This window comes from Gigantopelta aegis, chromosome 10 (assembly GCF_016097555.1).
Source record: "Gigantopelta aegis isolate Gae_Host chromosome 10, Gae_host_genome, whole genome shotgun sequence".
Lineage (NCBI taxonomy): Eukaryota > Metazoa > Mollusca > Gastropoda > Neomphalida > Peltospiridae > Gigantopelta > Gigantopelta aegis.
Window position 1 is genome coordinate 57,799,793 of NC_054708.1, and position 12,794 is coordinate 57,812,586.

Below are 12,794 nucleotides of genomic sequence, written 5' to 3' on the forward strand. Positions count from 1 at the left end.
AGGTCATACTATGATTTGTGCGGATAGGACGACAGAACCGAACATTAGTTTGAAACGCACTATAGAATGATGCTTTTGATATGCAAATGACCTTAGTTATTTATAGGCGAAATAACGTGCATTCAAACGATACATAGATTTTTAAAAAGTGGAATTAAGTCAACTTCGTGCATTTTATATGATGATTTGTATATAAAACCTGTCGGGGTTTGGGTTTGTTTTCATGTAAATGCAAAGAAAACAAATATCGAATAGGAAATAAACGTAGCATTTGCAAAAAACTTTGGGTCTAAATAATTGAACAGGATAATAGTATACAATCCAAAGTTTATTACTGCACTTTCCCCCGTTTTTTCAATGTTAAAATAGACCACCAAGTTCGCCTATTGCATAAATAGTCTCGCCCGATATTTTTAGAATTTGTATGCTCCCGAATAACGCTATAAAAGGCGAAGTGTGATTGGTGATATTTAAATTGTTATTTATAGATGAAATGTCACCTGGACATGAGAGTCCACGCAATGCTGTTATGTCAACTGGCTAAACCCAGTAGAGCTAATTTTAATCAGATTGTGGAACCCGGTACATAACATTATTTAAATTAATGTTACTAACGTATTTCAAAACACGAAATGACAAATGAAACGTTTATTTGCGTTTGTTTAACGACACCATTAGAGCACATTGATTTATTAATCATCGGCTACTGTACGTCAAACGTTTGGTCTCTGTGATATATATTCCTAGGAAAACTTCTACATTTTACTATTAGCACCAATGAATCACTTATATGCACTGTCCAATAGGCTGGGCAGCACATACCATAGCCTTTGGTGTAGCAGTAGTAGGGGATCTCGTTAAGTCAAAATACCCCCACCCCCCAAAACAAAACACCCTCCCCCCAAACTCCGAAAAACAACAAAACAAAACAAACAACACAAAGCAAAATATCAGTCAACGAATAGGTCCACCGAGTGACTTTATTCCGTCGACTATGGTGTAACAAAGGCCGTGGTATGTACTATCCTGTCTGTGGGATGGTGCATACAAAAGATCCCTTGCTGCTAATCGAAAAGAGTAGCCCACGAAGTGGCGACAGCGGGTTGCCTCTCTCAATATATGTGTGGTCCTTAACCATATGTCTGACGCCATATAACTGTAAATAAAATGTGTTGAGTGCGTCGTTAAATAAAACATTTCCTTCTTCTTCCTCTCTCAAATTTGTGTGGTCCTTAACCATGTCTGACGCTGTATAACTGTAAATAAAATGTGTTGAGTGCGTCATTAAATAAAACATTTCCTTCCTTCCTACCTTAATCCGTCGACCAAAACAACTCTACAGACTGAGCTAGATTGAACTACAAGACACATTCCAAATCAATATATTCCTTTTTGCCCATTTAATAAATGGCATGTTTTCTGAATTCAGGCGCGTTTGCACGGGAAGGAAGCAAAATTTCTTTTTTCTCTTAATATATTTTTCGGAGGGGGGGGGGATATGACTCGACCCCCCCATATTAACTTTGGTCGCCGGTCTAGAACCCCCTCCTGTTAACATTCCTGCACACGCCGAAAGGTTTTTCTGATCTCTTGTTACATATTAAAAAACCCTTCTTATACAACAATCAGAAGAAAAAAAATAATATCAACTTATGCGCCATTCGTCAAGTAGTGTCACGCGTTGTCCATAGCCTACATTATGTTTGCTTATGCAAATTATGTTTGACATTAAATCTGTTTTAATGCTGTGATAAAGATGAAGTATGAATTATTACACCATATCTGCATGCATTACTGTCGTGTTTTCTTATCCTAAAGCATACATCAATGCTCTCAGTATTGAAGTAATTTCTAAAAATGACTCTCAAAATGATTATCGGACGTCAGACAGTCTATCACACTTAAAACTGGCGCCAGCAATGGCGGTCACCATGTCACGAGTCTTCGTTCGCTAGACCTGTTAAAATAGATAAAAATAACGAGACTTATTAAAAACCCGTTATACAATCTGATTGGTTGTCGTCGTCCCAGACTATATATTTATATCTCTGCTACAATCAGACCTTAATATAGATGGGAAAAACTAAATCGATATTTATATGTTAGATAGCGTTAAAGACCGATTAAAAACAAATGAATTTCAGTTCAATGCAATATTTTGTTAACGTCTCATCTTCTAGAATGCAACTCTATTCACATAAATATTCCGATAAAAGATACACAATGTCATTAAAAAAAAAAAAACCTATTATAATTATAGGTAGTAATAAACCAAATAACTTCCGGCTGGGTCAAAGTTCGAGGTGCACAGGGAAGTTGATAGGGTCCTGTTATTGGTGATAAATGTGAGTGTTGGTTGTAAAATAAATTCGTTTCATCTGGGCAAAAAATGTATGCAATTTTATTTCATCTAGTAGCACTGTGTCAAGTAGCCTTGTGCTTGAAACATGTATGGGGTACCTGTCACGGTAATCATTTCGGCTGGTATTATAAAAATACCTTATTGTTTGGCTCGTCACGTAGGGGTTAATGATCACCTGACCTCACGTTTAAAGTACTACTCTTGTAGGACGGTCTACTATTAATCGGGATATCCATAACATGAAATAAGACTACAACAAAGAATGTATTACCATTGGTTTATTTATAGGCTATTTCTCATGCCCAGAAACCTAACGAACTCATAAACACAAGATACAGTTTGTTGTGTTAAGGTAATACAATAATAAGACTACAATAATACACTAATCACAATATCATACAAGATCAATTAAGAGCAGTTGGTTGGCAGTCTTGCTTTTAACGATTCATTACGTAGTTGTAGATAATAGTAATCCTAGTTTAATACTTAGTTTTCAAGCGTAAGCAATTACCACAGATTAACACTATATTATCTCCTTTTAGATATATACTCTACTATCAACTATCCATCAAATGCATATTACACATCACAACTTAAACATATTTACCAACATTCCAGCGTAGAGATTAGCACTGAGTATAAATCAGTCAGGCGTGGCGCCTCGTCCCATTCACATGATCAAACGATCCTCGCACTCAGGTCTCCCACCATTATATAAGAAATCACGCGGACCCAACCGGAGACAATCAAAATCAAGCCATGCCTGCTAATTATTTGAAGACTCGATTAACCAGTTGTGTTTTAAACAATCGGCATTTGTTGTCTAATAAGATAACGGAATAACTTATAATTAACCACTGATCGTTTTTTAATTGGGACCAAGTCGTCTGCATTTAATGCGCTAGTTAGTTTTGTTGTATCTCCTACCAGTGTCTCACATTAATTAAATAACCATTGCAGAAATAGAACAATATAACATTTTAAACACTTAAAAACAGTGTAGACAATAAACTATCATTCTAATATAACAACATCATTAGGATAAAGTGTAGCCGCAACTCTCTTTGACATATGCATATTAAATACGGTAATTTAAACGTACTGTATAAGGCAGCACACATGATAATATAATTATTAAGTAACACACACAGTCCAGTTGGAGAAGAGGCACTAATGAGGTTTTCGTCACAGTACCTGTAAAAAAGGTAATCGGGTAGTCATAGACGCTATCCGTTATCTCTGAAATGAGCAGCTTGACCCCCAATTTGTTCTGTTTCACTTTAAGGGTGAGTGGTGGTAGACTTTATATCGGTAGTGTTTATGTCGATTGATACGCTGCAGGTAGAAGGTTTAGCCACACATGTTACTATTGTCGTCTATGAGATTTGATTTGGCAGTATACGCACTATAAGAGACTGAACATATGAAACAGCAAATAAAACTGGAAATAAAAAAAGTAAAGTTTGTTTTATTTAACGACGTCACTAAAGCACATTGATTTTTTATCTTATCATCGGCTATTGGACGTCAAACATATGGTCATTCTGACACTGTTTTTTAGAGGAAACCCGCTGTCGCCACATAGGCTACTCTTTTACGACAGGCAGCAAGGGATGTTTTATTTGCGCTTCCCACAGGCAGGATAGCACAAACCATGGCCTTTTTTGAACCAGTTATGGATCACTGGTCGGTGCAAGTGGTTTACACCTACCCATTGATCCTTGCGGAGCACTCACTCAGGGTTTGGAGTTGGTATCTGGATTAAAAATCCCATGCCTCGACTGGTATCCGAACCCAGTACCTACCAGCCTGTAGACCGATGACCTAACCACGACGCCACCGAGGCCGGTCAAACTGGAAATAAAGTCACTCGTATACAATACAATATTTTTTTAAAAATTATACTGGAAAAAATTAAAGTTATGTTGTCACATATAGCAAAATCATAGTTTAAAGGGACATTCCTGATTGTGCTGCAATTTTTAAGATGTTATCGACTAACGTTTTAACGATTGTAATTGCATAACAAATATATAAAATAGTAGTGGCTGTATATTAAACGTGTTTCTGATCGTGCTAATATTTGTAATAGGTTAAATTTCATTTTATTTTCTAAAAGATTTTTTTTTAGTACTTACAAAATTATTTGAAGACAAAATCCAGTTTGGGCTTCTTACAAATATTAAGACAACCAGAACCACATTGAATATATAGACACTGATATTCTAAACAAGAAAATATATTTAATATGTAAGTTTAATCGTAGAACTATTTGATTAGTAGGAAACATCTTACAATGCAGCAAACTCGGGAATGCCCCTTTAATACAGCGTTACATACGGAATACTATTATATATATATATATATAATTATGTATCATTATACTCGTCTTGTTAAGTTACATGTTCGGGTATATTATGTAACAAACTGCCAATGTAATGTTTTCTCGACTTATTACGTCATTATAGGGACTGTTCTGAATTTGCTGTAATTATTAAGATGTTTTCGATTACCGGTCTTTTTCAACGACTAATATTACGTATTAAATAGATTTTTCTTGTTTCGACCATCAGTGTATTTATATCTAATATGTTGCTAGCCGGCATAATCTTTGTAATAGCTCAATCAGTTTTCTTCCTAAAACGAGTACGTAAGTATAAAGTTACAGGAAGACAAAATCCAGATAAAAACCTACAACAAACATCGGGACGATCAGAAGCATCTTGTATGTACAGAAAGAAAATGTCATTAATATGAATCAAAAACATTATACTACAGCAGAAAACTCGGGGCAGTCGCTTTAAACAGAGTTCACTGAGGAACTATGTACTGGAGAATCCAATAAAGAATGGTAACTTTGAATAAAGTTGTTTTTGTTGTTTTCATTAAAATAAATAGGTGCTGATGATGAAATACAAGAATTATATAAAATCTGCGAAAAATGGTAAATGGTTCTTAGTATAAACGTATCCATGTTCGTCGAAAAATGTATACAATTTTTTTCTCCCACAAAATGTTATTATTTTCCACCTGCGTATTAAAACTAAAATTATGCAATAAAAAGTATTACAAAAACATACAAAGGAAAAAGAAAGAAATATTTAATGTCACACAAGACCATTGTTTAATCAGCATAGAACATATCAAGTAAAACATGTTTTAATAGGGGAGGAGGAGATGGGGGGGGGGGGGAGGAAGTATATTTATATTTCTAGGATGTCGAATCATGCTTCCCACGAAAATATATTTAAAAAAAGAAGATTTGCTTTGAGTATGGGATGTTTCGACCCCGAACAGCCCTACCCCCGTCTTCCTAATTAATACGGTATCTTTTATTATGTCCTTTCACCACAAACTGAATTGCACATACCACGGCCTTTACTGTTCCAGACGCCCAATGGGTGCACAGAAAAGAGTCGATCAGATTGCCAAAACATCCTTTTGACTCCAACTTCAGCAGCCCCTGCGCGTGCTGTGACCTCACCGTGGTGCAGGTGTGTAACATTCTCTTTGAGAACCCCTGCGCGTGCTGTGACCTCACCGTGGTGCAGGGGTGTAACATTCTCTTTGAGAACCCCTGCGCGTGCTGTAACCTCACCGTGGTGCAGGGGTGTAACATTCTCTTTGAGAACCCCTGCGCGTGCTGTAACCTCACCGTGGTGCAGGGGTGTAACATTCTCTTTGAGAACCCCTGCGCGTGCTGTAACCTCACCGTGGTGCAGGGGTGTAACATTCTCTTTGAGAACCCCTGCGCGTGCTGTAACCTCACCGTGGTGCAGGGGTGTAACATTCTCTTTGAGAACCCCTGCGCGTGCTGTAACCTCACCGTGGTGCAGGTGTGTAACATTCTCTTTGAGAACCCCTGCGCGTGCTGTAACCTCACCGTGGTGCAGGGGTGTAACATTCTCTTTCAGAACCCCTGCGCGTGCTGTAACCTCACCGTGGTGCAGGTGTGTAACATTCTCTTTGAGAACCCCTGCGCGTGCTGTAACCTCACCGTGGTGCAGGTGTGTAACATTCTCTTTGAGAATGGCCAATACAGCACAAATTGAAATTTATAGTAAAAGTCAGTATATCTGTGATATTTGTATTTTTGCACAGTTCTTTACACTGTTTTTATTTAAATCTTGAATTTTTATATTAAATTCATGTTTTGCATTACCATAGTTTGACACCCAATAGCCGATGTATTTTTCGTGCTGGGGTGTCGTTAAAAATTCATTCATTCATTCATTCCAACTTCAGCAGAGATTCGATTTTTAAAATGATAACTTTTTACATTATTTTAGGTGCTTATATCCAACAAAGGTTCAAGCACGCTGCCATGGCCTAACTTTAGCAAGCCGTTTTTTGCTAAACGTTTTGAAAAAAACTATTTGTACTCGTTTCCGCAGTGGTAACTTGGTTTAACGTGTAACGTAAAAAAAACCCCCAAAAAACTTACACCAAGAAACGCAATATAGCTCAGTGTTCAGCGGTCATTTCGTTTAACGACAAGTGCATAAACTAGTCTAGCGAACGTTTATCTGCTGTCTTGCTGAATGCAGCCAAGTGTTTTGGACTACCCCTCTGCAAGACAGTTAAAAGAATTGTTTTATTTAACGACACCACTAGAGCATATTGATTTATTAATCACTGGCTATTAGCTGTCAAACATTTGGTAATTTTGACATATAGTCTTAGAGAGAAAACCCGCCACATTCTTTTCATTAGTAGCATGAGATCTTTTATATGCACCATCCCAGAGATAGGATAACACATACCACGGCCTTTGATAAACCAGTCGTGGCGCTCTGGTTGGAAAGCTGCAAGACAGTTCATAATGATTATAAACAATATGAAAGCGATTTACGTTGGCTCCAGAACTATGTGCACGGAACATTTGAAGAAACAAAAAGAAGTTTGTTTTGTTTAATTACAACACTAGAGCACATTGATTATTAATCATCGGCTATTGGCTGTTAAACATTTGGTAATTTTGACATGTTGTCTTAGAGAGGAAACCCGCTACATTCGTTCCGCATATAGCAAGGGATTTTTTATATGCCACAGACAGGATAACACATACCACGGCCTTTGATAAACCAGTCGTGGCGCTCTGGTTGGAAAGCTGCAAGACAGTTCATAATAATAATTATAAACAATAGGAAAGCGAGGTACGTTTGCTCTTGAACTATGTGCACGGAATATTTTTTAAAAAGAAGAAGTTTGTTTTGTTTAACGACACCACTAGAGCACATTTATTATTAATCATCGGCTATTGGATGTCAAACATTTGGTAGAGAGAGGGATCCCGTTACATTTTCCCACATATAGCAAGGGATCTTTTATATGCACTATCCCATAGACAGGATAGTACATACCACGGCGTTTGATATACCAGTTGTGGTGCACTGGCTGGAACAAGAAATAACCTAATGGGCCAACCGACGGGGATCGATCCTATACCGACAGCGCATCAAGCGAGCGCTTTACCACTGGCCTACATCCCGCCCCTCAAATATTTGAAGGTCACCATTCCGGCGTTATCGTACGTAGACGTGTAATTGGTTTCATTTTAAACCCTTATAACAGAGCTATTTCCGGGGCCTCGTCTGTAACCTAAATCACTGTAGAAACTAATCGATTCACACACACTTTTATATTCTAGCATAATTATATCTTTAAAAAAACATTCCTGAGTTTGCTGCAATTTTAAAGATGTTATCGACTAACAAAGACTTTTTTTTAATGATTGTAATTACATATCAAATATGTTTTTCTGCATAAAACATTAGTGGCTGTATATTAAACGTGTTTCGGATCATTCTAATAGTTGTGCTAGGTTAAATTTCATTTTATTTCCTAAAATTTATTTTTTCGTACGATTATTTGAAGACAAAATCCAGTTTGGGCTTCTTACAAATATTAAGACAACCAGAAACACATTGAATATACAGACACTGATATTCTAAACAAGAAAATATATTTAAAATGTACGTTTAATCGTAGAATTATTTTATTAGTCAGAAACATCTTACAATGCAGCAAACTCAGGAATGTCCCTTTAACACAACGGCTTGACGATCGGAAGAAAATATGTTTTGACGACGCACTCACCACATTTTAATTGCGGTCATATGGCGTTGGACATATGGTTAAGGGCCACCAGAATAATGAGAGAGGAAGCGAATCAGCACATTTTAAATTTTAAAGTACGTCTGTTTTGGTGTTTGGTTCATAGAAAGACAGGAAACCAGCTGCCAACATAAAATAAACAGGAAACCAGCTGCCATCATAAAATAGCCTATATGACCGTAGCTAGCGGGGGTGGGAGTGGTATTGGGGGCGCAAGGGGTCAGTTGCCCCCCCCCCCCCCCCATTATTTTAACTGGCTAATGCCGTGAGGCTCTGTCTTTAGTCTTGAGTTATTTATACAAAACAGAATCCAAGGGATGTTTGAAAAGACCCTGGACATGACCATTAAAGCACTCAGACGACTTATACCATTACACCCCCCCCACGTCACAAAGGCGTCACACACGTAAGCGATAAAGAGGTAGAAATTATCCGTTGATATCTGAAAATAACATTAAAACTATCGTATTAAAAAAAAAATCCTGTAAAGACCGACATACACGAGTCATCAGATCATTATTAACACATCTCCCAACGTTCATTTATCAGGTTTTATATTATTAGGCCTATTAGTCTCCCTTGTCTGTTCATTATCCGCGGGCCTATTAAGTGATCGTTCATGTTTTACATCCACTTTTAGCAAGCAGGAGTTGGTGTGAGATAATCATCAACGTTTCAGACTGGATTATTGAACGAAAGTCTCACCTTTTCTGTTATATATCACCTCATTAACAGATTCATCCATCTGACTACACACATATTTGTCTTGTCTTGGCTTGGCTTTTTTGTTTCCTATGTAAGAATAAAGATGTCTTAAACGTTTCTACCTAATGCCGACGTTTTCCATGACCATTGTAAAGATAAGTTTGTTTTGTTTAATGACACCACTAGAGTACGTTGATTTATTAATCATCGGCTATTGGGTGGAAGAGAGAGACACACACACACACACACGCACACACACACACACACACACACACAGACAGAGACAGAGAGACAGGCAGACATGCCCCTATACCACTAAGGTTTTAGACATGGCCATACTGGGTCTGTTCTGTGAATAGCCAGTGATCCGATCCGTGGCAGAAATAATGAGTCAGTTTTAATTATTAATGCCAAAAGGGAAGGGAACCTTTTAATATTTAAGTTAATTAATTTTAGAAAGCGCAAAAAAAACCCCAAAAAAACAATTTTCCACGAGAGATAACTTTTTAATAAGGAATTTCACTCAATGTTCTACTCAAAGTCAAGAAGTCAAGGTCGGATCTAAGAAATATATATTTTGGTGTGTGTGTGTGTGTGTGTGTGTGTGTGTGTGTGTGTGTGAGTGTGTGTGTGTGTGTGTGAGTGTGTGTGTGTGTGTGTGTGTATGGCGTAGGGGGGGGGGGGTGGAGCTAAGAAAAGAAAAAAGAGCAAATGGACCAACTTGTGGAAAGGGCAACGCAATAAAACAAAATAAAAACTCAGAAAAATTACACTTCAGTATATATAAGGGTGGGGGGGGGGGGGGGGGGCGGGTCCACTGGTCTCCCAGACATTTACCATCTTCGGGTACCCTGTATATAGAATATCGCCACCATATTGTTGTGTTTATTGGTGAATTATTCTACTATTTCATGATAATTAATAAATGTTCAAGTATACATCGTTTGAAGGCACTCAGTCACAGATTTAGTGGACCTTATTTATCTAGACCGGCCTCGGTGGCGTCGTGGCAGGCCATCGGTCTACAGGCTGGTAGGTACTGGGTTCGGATCCCAGTCGAGGCATGGGATTTTTAATCGAGATACCGACTCCAAACCCTGAGTGAGTGCTCCGCAAGGCTCAATGGGTAGGTGTAAACCACTTGCACCGACCAGTGATCCATAACTGGTTCAACAAAGGCCATGGTTTGTGCTATCCTGCCTGTGGGAAGCGCAAATAAAAGATCTTTTGCTGCCTGTCGTAAAAAGAGTAGCCTATGTGGCGACAGCGGGTTTCCTCTAAAAACAGTGTCAGAATGACCATATGTTTGACGTCCAATAGCCGATGATAAGATCAAAAATCAATGTGCTCTAGCGGCGTCGTTAAATAAAACAAACTTTACTTTATTTATCTAAATATGCTCAGTGGTAAAAGCGCTCGCTTGATGCACGGTCGGTCTGGGATCGATCCCCGTCGGTGGGCCCCATTAGGCTATTTCTCATTCCAGCCTGGTATATCAAAGGCCGTGGTATGTACTACCCTGTCTGTGAGAAAGTGCATATAAAAGATCCCTTGCTGCATTAGGAAAAATGTAGCGGGTTTCCCCTGTTGACTACGAGTCAGAATTACCAAATGTTTGACATCCAATAGCCGATGACTAATTAATCAATGTGCTCTAATGGTGTCGTTAAAAAATCTAAATATGGATTATAAATGGAAATTACATTCATTTAATTGAACCACGATCGAAAGAATTCCATGACACGCTTCGTTTTTAAAATTTGGTACTCTTCTTCTGAAAAGTCATAAAACGTACTGCAAAACAGAGTCGTAGTGATGAGGCTAGATATACACGACAGCCGTATAATGTATTCTTGAATTTTATATAAACGACCGCCTTGTACAGAGACTTGGCAAATAAGGGCCGGCTATATACATGGCAAATAATTAAAAATATATGATTTCATGACAAAAGAACAGCGAATACGACGAAATAAAATAATAAACAGTCGGAACATGAACTGACAATTTTTTTTAAATTATAATTATGATTAAAAAAAAAAAATCTGTGTCTTTTGGATGTTTTTTTTTTACAGAGCTACCGTGCACAGTACCACTTCAGGCGCGTGTGTGCATGGAATTTAGCAGGGGCGGGAGTCTAAGGCGGTTACAACTTTATTGTGCTCAGTTCGAAAACGGGTAACATGTTTTCCAGCGTCGCCATTGTGGCCTACGACCAGCCAGTCGTTACTTTGACTGATTCGCAAAGTGGTCATTCGGTTTATTCTATAGCGTAATAAAAAGTGTACTGTCGCATGTTTTGTCGTCCAAGGGTTGGCTTAATTATAACTTAACCCAGTTGAATTCAGTTCTTCGTGCAGGAACAAGCCCAGCCTGACATTTGTGTGTGTGCACGCACGTTAAGCTTGTATTTTTATAGCAAAAATTCCCAGATAAAACACCGCCCCCTCCACCCTAAAAAGATAGTAGTAGGCTAATAATAACAATAGTAATAATAATAATAATAATAAAAAAAATTGTTTAGTAATTTTGTATTATTATTATTATTATTTATTATTATTATTAATACAAAATGATTATTATTATTATTATTATTATTATTATTATTATTATTATTATTATTATTAAAATGTTGGTAACATTACGTCGCGGTGGGTTGGGTGGTGGCGGTTGTTACAGAAACATTACATAAATTTAAGAAGGAGACCCGGGAGTGGTCTCAGCATCACTGGTAGAAACAAATATATATATATAGAGACAGAGACAGAGACAGAGAGAGAGAGAGAGAGTGAGTGAGAGAGAGAGAGAGAGAGAGAGAGAGAGAGAGAGAGAGAGAGAGAGAGAGAGAGAGAGAGAGAGAGAGAGAGAGAGAGAGAGAGAGAGTTTTATTGTCCTTTGCAATTTTGCGCATTTGAAATAGGACTAAATACAGAAAAATAACCATTTAGTCATATTTATTTGCCTGTAAAATTCACTTTGGCCTATTTCTCGTTCCAGTCAATGCACCACAATTGGTATATCAAAGGCCGTAGTATGTGCCATCCTGTCTGTGGGATGGTGCATATAAAAGACCCCTTGCTACTAATGAAAAAAGTAGAGGGTTTCCTCTCTATTACTGTGTCAAAATCACCATATGTTTGACATCCAATAGCCGATGATTAATAAATCAATGTGCTCTAGTGGTGTCGTCAAACAAAACAAACTCTTCTAAATTGCAATCGGAGAAAAATCAATAAGTTCAAGCCCTGTTGTGTACTGTCCGTAATTAGTTTCTCTGTCAGATAATCTACCTCAGCAGCTGATAATGTGTAATTTTTATTTATTTATTTATTTATTTATTTCATTATTTATTTATTTCATTATTATTATTATTTTATTTCATTATTATTATTATAATTTTTTTTGGGAATACTGCAGGGGCAGTATTACGCTATTCATATGTCTTTGGAAAACGTACACAAAAGGGTCCGCTAGATTCATATACAATCCTAACCCCCCCCCCCCCCCCCCCCCCCCCCCCCGTTCAGACCACGCACTGTTCGTACCGTACTTAGTATGTATTCCTCCTGTTCCAGATGGTTGGGTAATATGGATCAATCAAATACTTATT